The sequence below is a fragment of the Giraffa tippelskirchi genome, chromosome 12, assembly GCF_054371585.1.
Source record: "Giraffa tippelskirchi isolate mGirTip1 chromosome 12, T2T-mGirTip1v1.2.pri, whole genome shotgun sequence".
NCBI lineage: Eukaryota > Metazoa > Chordata > Mammalia > Artiodactyla > Giraffidae > Giraffa > Giraffa tippelskirchi.
In genome coordinates, this window is record NC_137286.1 from 141,280,449 (window position 1) to 141,300,176 (window position 19,728).

A 19,728-nucleotide genomic window follows, 5' to 3' on the forward strand; every position below is an offset into this window, starting at 1 on the left:
TAAAATCATTTGCAATAATTCTCTACTTATCTAAGAAGCTAATTTCTATTTTAAGAGCATACAGAGAGAGGATCAGCATTCAGTACATTATCTAACAAGTAGTGTGGTTGTTCATTGCAAATTAAAAGTCAAGTTCACAGGGCAACAATGGAGAAACAGACAGAGAATAGACTTATGGACATGGGGAGAGGGGAGGAGAGGGTGAGATGTATGGAAAGAGTAACATGGAAACTTACATTACCATATGTAAAATAGATAGCCAACGGGAATTTGCTGTATGGCTCAGGAAACTCAAATGGGCTCTCAATCAACCTAGAGGAGTGGGATGGGGAGGGAGATGGGAGGGAGTTTCAAAAGGGAGGGGATTAAAAAAAAAATCAGATTTCCAATTGTTCTGCTTAGTAGATGCTTAAATATATTTTAGCAGAGTCAAAATATAAGTGACTATATTTTTAGATTTCAGTATCAGTGTATTTAGATACCAGTTGCATGTTAATGGGTCTTCCTGTCAAAATCTAAGCTCCATAGATTATAAACAGCATATTTATTGCAGATTTTCTAAACATTGTGTCACCTGATAAAGTTCTCTTCACTTCCTAGCCCTTAAGGTTAAGAAGAGGGAAGGAGAGCTATTGAAATATGAAATTTTTCTTTGAGTATGAAATTATAAAGTGAGAATGTACAAATGCAGAATAATTTTAAACTGTTACCTTGCAAAATGTTTTGTTTTCCATAACACTAGTGTGATAAAGTAAAAAAGATTGATCAAAATAATGAGTCTAAATAATAGCCTTTCACTATCATAAAGATGATTATAGTTATCAGTAGACGCCTAGAAGCACCAGGTCCTAACTCCTAACATTAGGTCCAATTTTTATTCCATGGTTATTTAAAGGCATGTAATTAAACTAACTGAGGATTATTTAGAATAGAAAAGTTTAAAAATCCTGTTCAAGCAATATTAGCAATAGATAATTGAGGTACCTTCTTCCTAATGGCTGGATGTTAATATCAATATTCAACTGAATTTAAGCCAGTGCTGAATACCATCATCTAGAGCAAACTTCTAGAATGACAAAAATACATCTGAAGATTGACTACTCATTTCATGCTTAGTAATTTTATAAAGATAAAATTTATAATGATAATTTTTTATAATGATAAAACCTTTCAATGGAAAGATTCCATGGTCAAATTTCAAAAGACATGCTGGCTAGACTAACCTAGTTGGAACTTTTATTGTTTTTATTCAAAATATCTTTGAATCACTCTGAAAATCATGAATGGAGAAATTTCTCTAAACTTCCTCTGATTTGCTGGAATCTAGACTGCGATGGCACTCCACTCCATTACTCTTGCCTGGAAAATCCCATGGACGGAGGAGCCTGGTGGGCTGCAGTCCATGGGGTCGCGAAGAGTCAGACACGACTGAGCGACTTCACTTTCACTTTTCACTTTTATGCATTGGAGGAGGAAATGGCAACCCACTCCAGTGTTCTTGCCTGGAGAATCCCAGGGACGGCGGAGCCTGGTGGGCTGCCGTCTATGGGGTCACACAGAGTCGGACACGACTGACGAGACTTAGCAGCAGCAGCAGCAGCAGACTGCCTTGGTGCCTGTTTCTGTGGAAATGTAAGCTTTAGGTCCAGAGTCATTTCTTAAGGTTAAGGTGAGGGTTTACCCAAGTATCTGAGATGAGCCTAGAAGTGAAAACAAGTTAACACAAATTGTCATTATCTTCACAAACAACAACAAAAATGTCCCAAGCTTTCCTTAAGCTCTCGGAAGAAAATTTCATTCCTGAAAACTTTGATGGAGAGAGTTACCAAAACATTTTCCTTGCAAGATTTGCCAATTCAAAGCCTTTGTTAATTATCGTTTTCTACTGAAAGTTCCAGCTGAGCATTTCTCATGTTACCCTGAGGAACTTTATCAAACATTGACAACAAGCTTAATTTTTGTTGTGAAGAAGTTTATAAAGTGTATTTCCTATGGTTAGTTCTCTTGTTTAGCTTTTTGACAAAAATTTTTCATTTGGTTCTTAGTGTATTTTATTCTCTTATTCTTAAATATGGGTACCTGGGGAAGGTTGGTGGTCCTATATTTAAAAGGACTCTGCCTGGCAAGTAATCAGAAGACAAGGCTATACTTATTTCCTCTAAGAGCAAAAATTTGGGGGAGTCTTTCTCTCCCCCAAATCAGGTTTACTACTAGAACAATGTTACATTTTTTTTAACTTCTAGAAGCATTTAGTTTCCAGAAGAGAAAATACATAAAACAGCATCCAATTTATCTAGCATAATCAACCTAAATAAGAATATATAACATGCTTTCTTAATAGTTAGTATTCTAAAATACTGAACCATGGAGGCAGATGTGTTCCTGAAAGTTATGTTGGAAAGAGGAAAAAGTGAGAGTGAGTGTTGAAACTGAGACATGTGGTGGGAAACACAAGTTCATGGGCACTGAATTTGAATCAGATTTTATGATTCGAGACAAGCCAGTCGCTCTCCCTGGGCCTGCATGTTGGCTCTCTGATTCTAAACTCATAAGGGTTTGATTTGTTAAATAACCTAATGCTAATGAACATGAAGTACCCAGCATAGGGCCTGACATACAGTAAGTACTCAATGAAAATTAACTTCTTTCTTTCTTACGCTCATTTTTACTCTTTTTTTTTTTTTTGAGTAAATTGGTGCAAGACCTCTATTATTTTCCTGTGATCATCTCAATAGCAAATATTGCCTTATCACAGAGGATGATTTCTGGGCAGATTAATTTATTTTACTCACATGTTAATAATTGGCCCCTAGAAAATACTGAGGGCCAATGATACTTGTGCATATTCAAGATACCAATGGTATTTAGGTATTAAAGCCGATGGCATTTAATAAACATTTAATACATAGTCTTTCTTTGCTTATCTCTGTATTGAAGTAGATCCTTTTTTTCCTATGATGAACATGATCTACATTGTCAATAGATTATTTCCTAGACCTCTTCTGGCGTCCAGTGTTCTTCTCCCTGATTGTGATCACACATTTTATAAGAACCGTGAGCATATAGAGACGACTGTGTTGAAGTGATACGTCCCGCTGCATTCCATGATGAGTCTATCGAGATACATGAATTCATAATATTTTAATCAGGTTGACTATTACAGCCCTGACTACAGAAAAATAACATCAGCTCTGACTGCCAGAAAATACATCTTGGTAATCAGAAGCTTGTATCTCCAGACCCTTCTCTTTTTCTTTTTTTTTTTTTTTGATGACCACCAAGAACAAAAACCAATTTTGGTCCAGTAATTTAGACAATATTTAAAATAGGATATATATCTTAAATGATCAAAATAAATTAGATAAAAATAATTTCATGTACAATTTAGTCTTTAGAGATACAGAACATTTCAAAGAAAGGCTTTTTTTTCCCAAAGATTTTTTTTTTTTTTTTTTGGTGTGGACCATTTTTAAAGTCTTTATTGAATTTTTTACAATATTTTCTGCTTTTTGTTTATGTTCTTTTTTTTGGCTGTGAGTCATGTGGGATCTTAGTTCCCCGACCGTGGATTGTACCTTCATCCCTTGCGTTGGAAGGCAAAATCTTCACCACTGGACCACCAGGGAAGTCCCCAAAGAAGGGCTTTGAGTTCAACCATTTGGACTGAAAATATGTGGCACTTTGAGGATGCTGTTGCCTGTGGTGTTGCTTTGACAAAAGTTAAGTTGCAAGTATAAATTTTGACAACTGGGAAATTTATTTTATTAATGTACAGCACAATGATAATCTCACTGAATTTCCTAGTTTCAAGAATCCTAATTAAATAAAATTATTCATTTAAAAACATACACAATTTTCACATAAAACAGAAATGTTCCTCTTCTCTCCTAGGTAGATAATTAAAGTTGTCTTATGGATAACAGTCTATTAAATTACTATAATCAACTCCCAGGTATTTTCACCTTAGAATGGACTCTAAATGTTGTCTATATCTTATCTGAAAAAGAAGGGATTCTCTAAGAGTGTTTGCATTAGAAGCAGTTGAGTTTTAGTCATAATTATCTGTAGTTGGTTAGTTGCAGCTTAATAAAAAAAAGAATTATGCAATACTTTTATGAGGGTTTATTAATCCTATGTCAAGCTTTGGTTACATAGATGGAAACTATATTTGAACCAAGCTTTAAAATCTCATATGAATTAAAGCTTATTATTAATGTCTGTGCAAACCATACACCATAATTTTGCCAGTATTAGAATGAATAAGAGTCATTTGCAAGTCATTTGAAGGATAATTATAATTTCAAGTATATAAAACAGGTTTTTGACCTAGGCTTGAGTCCTTTAATTTATATTCATGTAAATGTGGAAACTTATACGAATGTATGAAAAATATGATTTGCAGGAAGAAAATGCTGGATTCATCACTACTTTTATTATTTACCAGTAGTGTGCCCCTGGACAATAATTTTATGCCTTCTTCATCATCTATATATTTATCACACTTTTTTTTTTGGCAATTACTGTGTGCCAGAAAATTGGATAGGAACCAAGGATATAAAATTAAGATGACACATAGTCCTAAAGAAGGTAACCCTTTAGTAGGCAGAAAGCCATATCAAGAGATAATTATGGGTTAGTGAAGTAATAGATATGTACATGGTATTATGGAGCCTGGAAGAGATTTCTTTTCCAGTTGAGAGTGGGAGGGCATTTCAAGCAGAAGAGAAAACGTGAACGATGAACTGACTTACAGTCCTCAGTGGAAATGGAAGTCATTTACGGCCATTTTAGAAAACATCATGGGCATATCTATTAAACTGACATATTCATATAACATTTAATTCATCAACTTTACCTTCAGAAATTAATAATAAAATATTTGTATGTATAGGCAAACCAATATTCATGGAGAAGTTCACTTATCTGATTCCTTTCCACATTATCCTTTCAAAAATAATTGTCCCAGGAAAATAATCCCTCTCTTCAATGATGAACAATAAATAAGAAATTAGTATGAGACTTGTAAAAATAATATAAGTAATACATAACATAAATAATAATCAAAATTCAGATAATAAGTCAACATCTGAAAGACTGTACTGGGAAGCTAAAAATAAATTATGAACAACTTATGAAATTAAAAAGAAAGGATTATTTTTAATGGATAAATTGCTTCTAGGCAATGAACTCAAAGAGAAGATGCAGGTACTCAAGGAGAAAATTATAGAAGACAGAAAAAATTATTAAGAATTTAATAAATACTTACATAATGGTTATTATGTGAGAGTCACTATCTTGAGCACTTTACAATTGTCATCTGACTTAATCCTTATAATAACTATAATACAAATACTACTGTTGTTCCCATTTTACAGATACTAATTCTGGGATATATAGAAAGATTAAATAACTTGCTGAAGTTCACACAGCAAAGCTATATAGTGAGGATACTTATAAATAAAAAAAAAAATTCCTCTTAAAACTATTGCAAAAGGAAAATAAACCCAAACTGCAGCCTGCCTAATTTGATGTCATAAAAATTTGCAATATAATGACAGAAAAGAGACTAAATTTTTTAACTTATAAAATCCACTGCTCATAAAAATCATGAAAATGTCCAACAACCAATAGAAAAGTTGGCAAAATATATAAGCAGAAAATTGTAAGAAAATGAGACAAAGAATGATTTTGTTTATAAAATAAAAATGATTTATAAAACAAAGAAAACATATTGAATCTCATCCATAGTTTACACATGTCAGCAAGAATATCTAATGTAATTTTTTATGCTCAGAGCAACACAGGTTACTTGGTGATATTCCATATTATGTGTTGGCAAGTGAAAACTCACACATTGTTGGTGGGAGTGTATTTAGTATCATTTTGGAAACAAATTTTTAATTATATGCATGCCCTTTTATCCATAAACTTCCCTTGTAATAATTTATCCCAAGAATCTTTTCACACTTTTGCTTAAAGATGCATGTTTAAGGAAGAACCCCTATGACAACATTGTTTGCAGTGGTAAATGATTAAAACTAGTTAAGTGAAATCATTAAAAGGGATGGCTACATGGTTGCGGTGTATATACAGTGGAATATTATGCCTCTGTTAGAATGAGTAAAGTAGATCTCTATAGGCTAAGATGTTGACATGAATAGGGTTTGGGAGACAATTCTCCATGGGTCTCTTATGTTTCTGTACTTTTTGTCATCACAGGCACTAGTTGCTTTTATTCCAAACATTTCATGCATGTTTGTCCAGAGAGCTTTGGAAGACACAGCCAGTGTCTCTTTCTGGAACAAAGAGGGTTTGTTTATAACCTAGTGTAATAGAATAGTACACCCTTTGGCACAGATTCTGGCATGCTTTGTTATTGATCAGTCGCTCAGTTGTGTCCGATTCTTTGTGACCCCATGGACTGTAGCTTGGCGACCTTCACTATCCTCCACTATCTCCTGCAGTTTGCTCACAGATTAATGTTCATTGAGTCGGTGATGCTACCCAGCCATCTCACCCTCTGCTGCCCCCTTCTGCTTTTAACTTCAGTCTTTCCCAGCATCAGGGTCTTTTCCAATGAGTCAGTTCTTCACATCAGGTGGCCAAAGTACTGGAGCTTCAGCATCAGTCCTTCCAATGAATATTCAGGTTGATTTCCTTTAGGATTGACTGGTTTGATCTCCTTGCTGTCCAAGGGCCTCTCAACGGGCATGCTTATTCCCCATATATTATAAGAATCAGGATCCCCACCCAGGAGGGTTCTCTCCCATAAACCTGCAACATGTGTAGGAATCACCCACTCCTCCTTGTGTTGTCCTATGGGGACTGGAGCTTGGGTAACTGACCGAAATTGAGATTTCAGTTACTGCTATTGATGTGAGTAATACAGTCCTTAGACTCTGAACACAGAATCTCATGTCTTCTGCCAGAGTCCATGAAATGGTGCAGGCTTATTTGTTCTTACTAGTTTCAAATAGAGGAAAATCAAATCTCAGCCCCTTCTTTGCAATTTTTCTTTACCTGTCGTGTTACAACCATACAGAATATTTAATATTGCAGTGTCTTGAAATTAGACATGCTTTTTGTTGAACAAATATTAAAAGCATAGGTGATTATCTTCTGTTTTTAAGTATATCCATTTTGCATGACATAGAAGCACAGGTATTACTTTCTTTATGATTTATCTACGTGTTAACAGTAGGAGGAAGAACGGTGTTCAGTTTGAAAGCCAGTGTATTCAGAAACAGAATTTGAGTATAAATGCATATGGTAAAGTAACTAGCCTCCAATTAAAATAAATTAATTAATTAAAAAATACATGTGATGGTTGTGTCAGATGTGCTCCTGGACCTGTAACTAGCCTCTTTGTGAAACCGTTTTTTTTTAAAAAAATGATTAACTTTTATTGGAGTATATAGTTGCTTTACAATGTTGTGGTAGTTTCTACTGTACAGCAAAGTGAATCAGATATATCCCCTCTCTTTTGGACTTCCTTCCTATTTAGAGCACTGAATAGCATTCCCTGTGCCATATAGTAGATATAATTATTTTATACATAGTATCAATAGTGTATATATATATATAGTGTGTGTATATATATATATATATATATATATATGTCAGTCCCAATCTCCCAGTTCTTCCCATCCCCCTTCCCCTTTGGTACCCATATGTTTGTTCTCTATGTCTCTATTTCTGCTTTGCAAATAAGATCATCTATACCATTTGTCTAGATTCCACAGATATGCGTTAATATACGCCTTCACAGTTCTTTACAAAATCTCTCCAAGATATATTTTAGGTAGAAAAATAACATCAAAGCTAAGAACAAAGTCTGTTGCTAATTTTAAGAAAACTGATAAGTGAGTATATGTGGCAGATTTAACTTTATTTAACTTGAAGCTTGCATATTTGGCTAAGCAAAGGAAATACTGCTTTTAATTCCTTTTCAAATTTTCTCTGATACTCGTGATGAGTTTTCCTCTTATTTTCCAACTGTTCACTGAATGCCAGTGAAAAAAGTAAAATAATTAAACATGACTTAGTTCAAGCTTGCTAAAAACTTAGTGTGATTCAGTGGTGTAATGATGAGCTTAGGTTTAATTAACTCTCTTCAGAATGAGTATTCCAGTCTCTTTTTATTCCTCTTACTTTCCTTAGATTGTCTAAGATACACTGGGAAATATGGATTTTACTGATGCTATGTGTCCAGGCAGGATGGAGGAGGGTGAGGAGGCGGAGAAGAACAAGGGGCAAGGTGGGAGAAAGGGGAAGATGCCAAAGGATTGAGAAACAACTAATAAGATAAGGACTTAAATGTCAATTGAATTAAGGAATAAAAAGCATATTAAATTTTCTAATGTCGGTAGAATGGTGGGACTGAAATCAGATTGTAGATAAAAGGTGAGACTGAGAGTGGAAAACTACCTACCTGGAGCTTTAAATAAGGAACGGAGCATTGATTTGGAATAGAGACTAAGAATAGGGACTTGGGTTTAATAGAGTGTTGATTACCTTTAGTAGAGACCAGGAGACCCTTGATGAATATCATGGTATAAGAGGAAGGTGCTAACAACGAAGCTGAGGTTGAATCAGAGGAGAGAGAGGAAGCAGGGTTTCCAAAGAACCAGATGGCAAAGAAATCGAGACTCCTGGAAAGGAATGGTCCTCCACACAGCCTCTGGGGCTGCAGGAAGGAGGCAGAGTGGATGAGGGTTCCTTAAGAGGGAGAAAGGATAGAAAGCTGGGGGATTTCACTCCTGTTCACCCTTGTGGGTACCCAAGCTGAGTGGGAGATGTGAGAGCTTGGTTGAAAGTTGAGAGGAATTGTTTAAAGGCATTAACTGAAAATTTTTGCTTCAGTAGGTGAGGATGGTCATACTGGTTTTCTGTTTTTTCATGCCATTTTAATAACCAAATAATATGAACTAAAGTGATTTGTAACTCAGAAGTTTAATATGCTTTTTATTTTTAGGCGTTCTAGTATGGCTTGGTAAAGTTATTTTCCAGAGTAAATATCTCTATACCGATGTAAAAAGGAAGACAAGATACGTTGTCTAGAATGATTAAAAAGGGATATTTTGAAATTGGATGGTAGGTGAAACTTATCTATCATGGATTATGATGATAACTATAACTTTTCAGGGTGGGGAGTGACATAGCTCATGACTCAGTCACAGAGAGTGCATCCTGGGGGTTGGTAAGTTTGGAATTGTTTGTATTTTTCATTTTCATTTTTATTGATTTATTCATTATTTTTGGCTGTACTGGGTTTTCGTTGCTGTGCAGACTTTTCTCTAGTTGTGGCGAGTGGGGGATGTTCTCTAGTTAAGGTGCGCGGGCTTTGCACTGCAGTGGTTTCTCTTGCTGCGAAGCACGGGCTCGAGGGCATGCAAGCTTCAGTAGTTGCAGCCCGGGGGCCCAGTAGTTGTCTCTCCCGGGCTCTGGAGCACCAGGCCCAATACTTGTGGCGCATGGGCTTAGTTGCTCCAAGGCCGGTGGGATCTTCCCAGATCAGGGATCGAACCCATGTCTCCTGCACTGGCGGGAGGGTTCTTTACCACTGAGCCACCAGGGAAGCTCCCAAACTGTTTATGTTTTCATGCGAAGATATTCCTTCTCTTTGGAGCTCAGTCTTCTACCACTGTTGTCATCCTCTTTCCCCGTTCTCAAAACACCTTGATTTAATGGCTTCAAAACAAGTGAACACGCTGGCTATTATGGCAACCTTTCCTTTCTTTCTTTCTGTTTTTTTTTGACTTCAAACAGCAACAGTTTATTTGTGCTCGCATGCCCATGGTTTGGGCGGGAGGGCATGATCGGTCGTGCTTGACTCTTTGCGACTCCATGGACTATAGCCCACCAGGTTCTTGGTCCATGGGATTTGCTAGGCAGAATACTAGAGCGGATTGCTATTCCTTTCTCCAGGGGCTCTTTTCCCACACAGAGACTGAACCTGCGTCTCCTGCAATGCCTGCGTCAGCAGATGAATTCTTTACCACTGAGCCACCTGGGAAACCTTTGGGTGGGAGTTGGTTGACATAAACTAGTCACACGTTTGGTTCAGATCTGCTCCACAAGCCTTGTCAACTGATGATAAAAGAGAAGACGTCAAGCCCAGCTGTGCAGAGCATATTTCAAGCCTCTGCATAAAGATCTACTAGCATCCCATAGGCCAAGCAAGTTGTGTGTCCAAGCCAATTTCCTTTCTTTTCAATCCTCTGAACACACGCCTCAGTAAAGTTTGCCTCTTCTTCAATATACATGGTTTCTATAAGAGCTACTTGTGAATGAACTGTGTCTAGCTTTTATTCCTCCTGAAATGAGTAGGGATGTCAGAACAGTGGGACAGAGGATTATATCCTAAAAAGTACCTTTGCCCTCTGGCTCTATTTCCAATTTAATTTTTCTGTCTACTGATCTAGATTTTATTTTTTTTTAAAAGAGAGCCAACAGTGGCAACTCATTTAAAAAAAATTTTACCTTGTCCATGAATTGCTTTTTTCCAGTTTTCTAAATGACTTCTTGAGTTCCTAAAAAGTTTTAAAAATGAATAGTAATGAGCTCAATTTAATCTCCATGCCAACTACTGATAAGTGTTTTTTTCTGCTGACTGATCTTTGTATTGTAGAAAATGTCTTGACTTAAAGTGCTTTACTTGCTTTCAAGAGAGTAGTTTCATTTTTTCCCCCATCAATTGAACCAAACTGTCAACAACTTTTATTGAGTACCCACCTTTATGAACAGCTTAGAGGAGAGGTACCCTGGGGAGTTATTGAATTAATAGAAAAGTCCTCGCTATTAGAGGATTTACATTAAAATTGGACTGAACATATAAATGTTTATTAATTTTTGAAGTAAGTGAGAAGGAAATAAAATAATAAATTGTTACCATCTGCTCCTTTTTAGTTGGTTGAGGATAAAATACCTCAAGAATCTCTTGATCATAATGCTTGAAGACCTTGAGGTGATCATAGCTTTGTTTTAGCCATTGCACAGACTTCTTTAAGGAGCAATAGGAGAGGTCTTTTTTAAAAAATAGATTTTTTAAAAAAGGTAGATTATTAAAAGTCCATGTTTTTGGTAGTGTCCACTTCTGGGCATATTTTAGAAGCTCTGTATGGGGGAACCTTCCCACAGCCCACTGGAATTTAGGAGTGCAACAGGGCCAACAGGAGAGGCCTGGTATTCTTTTCAAACAAATAAAGTGGTTTTACTTTCTAGAAAATTGGGTTTGGGGAATGGAGGAGTCCTAGGCAGAATGATTAGAAAGATAAGTCATGGAGAATCATTTTATCTGTTTCCCAACGACTGCCCAGGCAGTGTGCTTTGTTATATGGAGGATTTCTGTTGGATTTTTTTCCTATTGACTTTTTTAGATTCATTTTTATTGGCATGCAGTTGATTTACAATGTTGCATTAGTTTCTCCTGTACATCAAAGTGAATCAGTTATACATGAGTGAGCTACCCAAGACTGTATATATAGATATACATAAACATGTATGTATGTACATATACATGGCCTGTGTCATGGGCTTGCCCATTCACAGCTGTTTCACCTATATATACATATATGTATCTCCACTGAGGTATGTATATACATATCTCCATTGACCCGATTCCTTGACGCGTATCTTTATCTAAGTGAGAAGGAGGTGGGTGATGGTGAGCGTGGAGCTTCATGTTGTTCCTAGTAAAACAGGGGAGATATCACTCATTCCCAGTTTCCTAGTCTGGTCACAGTGTTCAGAGATTCTTAGATTCCAGTTTGACTAAGGTCATTTCCATCAACTAAGAAATACTGTTGGTGGATAGTGAGAAATGGCAACCCACTCCAGTATTCTTGCCTGGAAAATTCCACGGACAGAGGAGCCTGACAGGCTATAGTCCACGGGGTTGCAAAGAGCTAGACGCGACTGGACGACTTTCACAAGACTTGAGTGGCTTCTGTCATTTGGAGTATTTGAGATGAAGAGACACTCTTGAATAAAATACCCCTACACAGAACAACAAGCCAAGGAAGAAACTAAAGGAACTGAACATACATTTTAATTTTTTTAATTACAGAAGAAAATGAGGGAATCTTGGTAAAGGTTTCTGATGAAAAAGCTCTTAGAACTGGAGCTAGAAGGATAGAGAACTGAAAGTTTCTATCATCTGGTCCAGTAATCTTTCCTTCTCAAGACACCTGAGAAATACAGTACATCCTCTAATGATGGGGTAGGGTGGGAACACCAGCTTCTTGAGAAATGTAGATGAAACAGAGCAGGGAAGACAATTATAATAATTCCCCATTAAAGACACTTGGGCTTCCCTGTTGGCTCAACTGATAAAGAAACCACCTGCAACGCAGGAGACCCTGGTTCAATTCCTGGGATGGGAAGATCCCCTGGAGAAGGGATAGGCTACCCACTCCTGTATTCTTGGACTTCCCTGGTGGATCAGCTGGTAAGGAATCCGCCTGCAATGCGGGAGACCTGGATTTGATCCCTGGGTTGGGAAGATCCCCTGGAGAAGGGAACGACTACCCACTCCAGTATTCTGGCCCGGAGAATTCCATGGACTGTATTGTCCATGGGGTCGCAAAGAGTCGGACACAACTGGACTGAGCAACTTTCACTTTAAAGACACATACCCTTCATCCCTTGAGAAATACTCTATTTATGTACATGTTAAAGTTACCAGACCAAAAAGAACAAATGAGCCCTAAAATGTTAAAATATTAATTTCACCTGGTGAAGATCAGAAGACCAACTATGGCAGAATATATATGAGCACTTAGGTTTCCCGAATTTCCAAGCTAGTGCTTCTGTCTGAGTGTCTTTGTATAATTCTTGAATATGATGTATAATTATATGTTTGTGAGATTTACTACACAAGATTCAGCCAAAGCATTGTGTATTGGTTTGCTGTAGTTTATATTTTATGTTTTACAATTTATAATTATTTCAGGTTACCAGAATTCTAATATTAAATCTCCAAATTTTAGCAGTATTCAACCCAAACCCACTTTAAAAATTAACTTATCAGGATAATGTACAGTATTTTAGTGGTTGCTTTGAGTAACAAATAGGATTTTGTTTCATGATATTGTCAGTAGCAAACAGATTTGGTAACAATATCCCCCCCACTCCCCTGATTTAATATGTTGAATGCACTGTTTGAAGGGACTACCTTGGTTTATTGTAACAAAAAGAAGATAACTGAGGCTGTAGTATGGAGTTTTCAAGGTGAAAGGAATCTTGGGGGTGATTCAGTCCAATCTCTTAACTTTGCGGATCAGCACAGTAAGGTCTAGAGAAATCAGATAACTAGACTCCTGAATTCTTTCATCTGCCAGCTTTAGCATTATTGAATTTTCAGTAGTAAAGTCTGATGATTTTGCTGTTAGGAGTCTTTCAACAAGTATTGAGTTATCCAGTTCTGAGCATATGAGTTACAAAACGAAACATCAAAGACTAAACTGGTGTCCTCAAGCCACCAATCCTCACTGACACCACTTTTCCTGGAGCACAAAGGTGTTCTCACGTTTGTGGTTGTTGTTCAGTTGCTCAGTCATGTCTGGCTCGTTGCGACCCCATGAACTGCAGCACGCCAGGCTTCCCTGTCCTTCACTATCTGCCTGAGTTTGCTCAAACTCCTGTCCAGTGAGTCAGTGGTGCCATCCAACCAGCTCATCCTCTATCGCCCCCTTTCTCCTCTTGCCCTCAATCTTCCCCAGCATCAGGGTCTTTTCCATCGAGTTGGTTCTTTGCATCAGGTGGCCAACGTACTGGAGCTTCAGCTTCAGCACCAGTCCTTCCAATGAATAATCTGAGTTGTTCCTTTAGGATGGACTGGTTTGATCTCTCATGTTTACTGCATTGCAACCAAATGGATAATGTTGGTTGTAATAAGAAAAACACAACTTCTCAGCTAAGTGAGCTAATTATACTTTGGTCCTCTTATTTGTAAAACAAGGAGGAAAAATCGATCTCACCGGCTCTTTATGGAAGCCAAAGAGACTAGCCTACGTAAAGTGCTTATCACTCTACCCGGAAACCAGTACTTACTAGTTTTTCCTTCCTCTCCTCTTTTCCACTTTCCTGATCCACGTCATGTGTGGATTAGTGTCCAGGCAAGACTAGAGTGCAGATTTTTCCATTTCTGGGGCAAAGCTCCCTTCTACACAGAATCCTTCCATCCTTCACATAGAAATGTTTTTAGAAGTGGGAAACAAATATCTAAGAAGTCTTCTTTTTTTTTTTTAAAGAAACATGGAGGCACTGGTGCCCCTGTCTTGACAATAGTCATTTCTGTTGCAAACCATGAAATAATTGTAAAATTAGCCACGGGATCCTTTTCTTAGAATTTAGATGTGGCATTGTTCTTTTGTTTCTCATACCTAGAGAGGCTGGGAGAGCTATAGTGGCTTAGAAAGAACAGGAGAAAAATTGAGTGTGTCTATTATTAAATGAGCTTGTTTGAATCCATTGGACATTAGGATACAATGCTGGTCTTGGAAGTTTACCTATTTGACCAAAGCAAGTAGATTTGTGGTCTTCCCAGGTTGCTCAGTGTAAAGAATCTGCCTGCCAATGCAGGAGATGCGGAGTCAGTCCCTGGGTTGGGAAGATCTCCTGGAGAAGGAAATGGCAACCCACTCCAGTATTCTTGCCTGGGAAATCCCATGGACAGAGGAACCTAGCGGGCTATGGTCCCTGAGGTCTCAAAGAGTCAGACACAACTCGGCAACTAAGCAACAAGAAGTTAGATTTGCAGGGCCAACTGAGTTTTCAGATTAAAATAGTCTATTTCAAGGTTACCATGTGGCTCTAGCAGTGTATCTGACATGCGTAGAGAATAATTTTTTAACATCTATCCTCCTATAGATGAAAAATTATTTTCGGTAGTAATGATGGGGTAGTAATTAATAATCAGGATTTATTTCCAACTTTATTAAGATACAATTGACATGGCATTGGGTAAGCTTAAGGTGTGCAGCATAATAATTTACATATAAATAATAGCCACAATAACTTTGGTTAACATCTGTAATCTCATAGAAATACAAAGATAGAAGAGAATGTTTTTTTCTCTTTGTCACGAGGACTCTTAGGATTGACTTCCTTAACTTTCGAATATACTGTACAGCAGGGTTGCCAACCTCCAGAATTTAATGCTTGATAATCTAACGATGACTTGATGTAATAATAATAGAAATAAAGTACACAATAAATGTAATGAGCTTGAATTATCCTGACATTCCCTGCCCTCGTCGGTGGAAAAACTGCCTTCCACAAAATTGGTACCCAGTGCCAAAAAGGTTGGAGACCGCTGCTTCACTCTGTGTGTGTGTGTGTGTGTGTGTGTGTGTGTGTGTGTGCACGCACGTGCACACTTAGTCACTCAGTCATGCCCAACTCTTTGCGACCTCATGAACTGTAGCCCACCAGGCTCCTCTGCCCATGGAATTCTCTAGGCAAGAATACTGGAGAGAGTTTCCATTCCCTTCTCCAGGGGATCTTCCCAACCCAGAGATCGAACCTGGGTCTCCTGCATCGGAGGCAGATTGTTTACTCTCTGAGCCACCAGGGAAGCCCAATGTATATTAACTATGGTCGTCATCTTGTAGGTGACATACTAGTACTTATTCATCATACAACTGGAATTTTTTACCTTTTGACCACCTTCATCCAATTCTCTATCCCCACTCTGTTAACTACAAACCTCTTTTTTTATGAGTTTGGTTTTTTGCTTGTTTGTTTGCTTGGCTCATTATTTTCAGATTCCATGTGTAAGTGAAATTACACACTATTTCTCTTTCTCCATCTGACTTATTTCACTTTGCAATTTGCCCTCGGGTCCCTTCATGTTGTTCTAAATGGAAGGGTCGCCTTTTTTCTCATGACCGAATAGTAGTCCATTCCACCTCTGCACCCCCAGCCCAAGGAGACTGGAACCAGGACCTTCTACCGCAAAGATCTCCACCTCTCTTCCAGAGCTTGCTGTGGCTTTCCCCCTAGTCTGGGGTGGTGCAGATGTCCTGGGACTGGGGCTGATGAGGGACCACCCCCTGTGGGAGGTGGGAGGAATGGGGGAGGAGAGGGGCTAGCAGAGCTGTGGAAGCACACGTGGACCTGGGCCGGGCTGTCGGTGGGAATTCTCAGGCCCTCCTAGGGTGGCATAGAAATGGGGAGGAGGGAGCTACTCTCAGCGCTAGCCATTTATTTTCATATCTAAGAGGGGATAAAAGGACCACATCTTATATGTGAATATGTAGTTCAGTTCAGTGGCTAAGTCGTGTCTGACTCTTTGCGATCCCATGGACTGTAGCATGCCAGGCTTCCCTGTCCTTCACCATCTCCCAGATTTTATTCAGACTCATGCCCATTGAGTCAGTGACGCCATCCAACCATCTCATCCTCTGTCGTCCCCTTCTCCTCCTGCCCTCAATCTTTCCCCACATCAGAGTCTTTACCAATGAGTCAGCTCTTTGCATTAGGTGGCCAAATTATTGGAGCTTCAGCTTCAGCACCAATCCTTCCAATGAATATTCAGGGTTAATTTCCATGAGGATTGGTGGTTTGATTTCCTTGCAGTCCAAGGGACTCTCAAGAGTCTTCTCCAGCACCACAGTTTGAAAGATAAATTCTTTTGCACTTAGCCTTCTTTATGGTCCAATTCTCACTTCTGTATATGACTGCTACAAAAACCATAGCTTTGATTATATGGACCTTTATTGGCAAAGTGATGTCTCTGCTTTGAAATCTTCTATCTAGGTAGGAAAGAGGGTAATTAGGACCTATTATTTGCAACTCTTGAGGATTAAATTATGCCCCCCTAAAGGAGGGGTGAAATCCCTCCACGCAGGGCCTGTGAATGTGACATTTGGGAAGACAGTCTTTGAAGATGTAATTAAGATGAGGTCCTCCAGAAATCTAATGGACTCTAAATCCAGTGACCCGTACACTTATAAGGAGAAAGATGTGATGACACAGACACACAGGGAAGAAACAACATGAAGACAGGAGCGGTGCAGGGAAAGCTTGCTCAGACAAGGAGCACCAGGACTGCAGGCAGCCACCAGTAGACGGGGGACAAGAATGGGAGAACGTCTCTCGCAGATCCTCTAGAAGGAATCAGACTATTGGCACCTTGATGTCAGGTTTGGGGGCTTCAGAGCCAGGAGAGAGGAAATTTCTGTTGTTTTAAGCCTTTCAGTTTATGGAACTTTGGATGACAGCTGCAGCAAACTAGTACACAGTGGATAAATTGTTTTGCCAGCGGGATGTTCGGCAAAGCCACGTTGTTGACACTACAGTGGAGATTACCTTGCTTCAATAATACAGCAGCCTCATTCCCTGAGGTTGGCCAGAGTTCTTTTTAACCTTGGGTAAAGAGTATCTTCCCTGGTGGCTCAGACGGTGAAGAATCTGCCTGCAACACAGGAGACCCAGGTTTGATTCCTGGGTCAGGAAGATCCCCTGGAGAAGGAAATGGTTACCCACTCCAGTATTCTTGCCTGGAGAATTCCATGGACGGAGGAGCCTACTGGGCTACAGTCGATGGGGTCGCAAAGAGTTGGACATGACTGAGTGATATTTTCACTTTCAAAGAATGGAAGTTATTTAAAGATTATTTTCTTTCTAAAAACATTGTACATTTATCTCCAGATAAAGTTGTATAGGCTATTCCTTGGTAATTTTTGACAGTAAGAAAAGAAAAAAAAAATCTATTCCTATTCGCTTTCCTAAATGGAGGAAAGCAAATCAAGAAGACCCTACTGGGCATGAAGTTTAGGTAAAACATAAAAGCAGATGACTCTGTCCTACCTTGACTGTCATCTTCATCTGCAGTCAGATGCTTAAGGAAAAGCTGAAAACACATTACCTGGCAGTGTGTGCCTAAGATGTTAATGTAAGATGTGAGGAAAAGGGGCCCCGTAATCAAAAAAATTGTGTATTCTAAATAAAGTTAAATAGCTTTTTCTTGAAAGGATCTCTGATGGACTTCAGTGTACTGGTATATATCATGACACGCTAAGAGAAGAATATAGCATGTCACTTTCCATGCTTATTTTATTATAGAGCCTTTTATGGAAGAAGTTTCTGAAACTGCACCTCCATAGACTAATAACTTTGGGGTGTAAGCACCTAAAATATAGCTTGTTACTGATGCTTCATGGAGTCATTGTGAGATGAATGGGCCTTTTTGTGTCATCTGTACATTTTCCTTATTTTTCCTCTATTTTTCCAAATCTCCTCCATTTTAAAAAGTCTGTAACCTTTGACCCACAAACCGTTACCCACCTCTGTCACATACACCTTAGTTTGGAGTTTAAGATCTTCCATCCAATATAAAAGATATACTCTTTTTCTAGATACTTCCTTCTCGTCTAAATCATTCCTATTTTCTTCACAGTTGATATGGAGCTTTTGTTATTGGGATGAACCATAATAAACAGCTGACATTTAACTTATAAAAGTGGCTGTTTCTTTGCTGTGTGACACAGGGAGCTCAAACCTGTTGCTCTGTGACAACCTAGAGGGGTGGGATGGGGTGAGAGGGAGATTCTAGAGGGAGGGGACATATGTGTACCTATGACTGATCCATGTTGCTGTACAGCAGAAAGCAATACAGTATTGTAAAGCACTTATCCTCCATTTAAAAATAAGTAAATTCATTTTAAAAGTGGCTATTTCACATTGTTTAACCTAATACACTAATATTATTAAAGAATTGTTACAGTGACCAAGATTCTTAATTCACCAAAAGAGGTTTAGCCACTTTAAGAATTTGGCTCAATACTTTCATAAATAGACTGGATGGTTGGCAGGAGAGATCACTTAGTCTTGTCAGTGATACCAAGTTGGCTGAGATTGACAGTATCGTGTAGGACCAGACAGGGATGCAAGATGATACAATCAGTTTGATAAAGTAACGTGCACTGGATAAAATGAATTGCAATTAGGGTGCAGGCAAGGTGTTGTTTGTAAAACAGAATAATTAATTCGAAAAATGCAACAGGAATAGAAACCTTTACGTGGACTGGGCCACATGCAGAGGAGTTTTAAAGTCAGAGCTGATCAGAGACCCAGGCTCTGCCCAACATGCCCATGTGGCATGCCTTTGAGCCATTCACTCTGACTGACCATCTGGACCTCATCGTGTGGATTTTGGCCACCTCCTCGAATGACTGTTGGCCCCAGGTCAATGATTGCATTTCATTGTGGCCTATGAATTTCAGGCACTAAGACATAGCACTGTCATCTTGAATAATATACAAATACTCTCTCCCTGGTGGCTCAGATGGTAAAGAATCTGCCTGCAGTGCAGGAGACCAGGGTTCGATCCCTGGGTTGGGAAGATCCCCTGGAGAAGGAAATGGCAACCCACACCAGCATTCTTGCCTGAAGAATTCCATGGACAGAGGAGCCTGGTGGGCTACAGTCCATGGGGTCACAAAGAGTCGGACAAGACTGAGTGACTAGCACCTTCTTCTTCATTCTCCCTACAACCCATTCAAATTCTGCTCACCTTTCAAGGCCCAGTTAAAGGTCAAAGAAGTCCAGAAAATCTTTCTCCTCTTCTGTAGGTTGTAGACTACATCCTTCAACTTCATACAACATCCAACAAACAGTTCTGGCTGAACAAAACACAATCCTCTTTGCATATTAGCCTTGACTTTGCAGTTTGTAAATCCCTTGAGGACAAAGACCAAGGATTGTATGTGTTTTGCACTTCTG

At 38.6% G+C, this 19,728-nt stretch overlaps 1 protein-coding gene across 2 annotated transcripts in view; it reads left to right on the forward strand.

The window, feature by feature from the left end:
* ITGBL1 (integrin subunit beta like 1) overlaps positions 1–19,728 on the forward strand; it is a 214,816-nt gene that overhangs the window by 67,987 nt on the left and 127,101 nt on the right. The gene's annotated exons all lie outside the window — the stretch shown is intronic.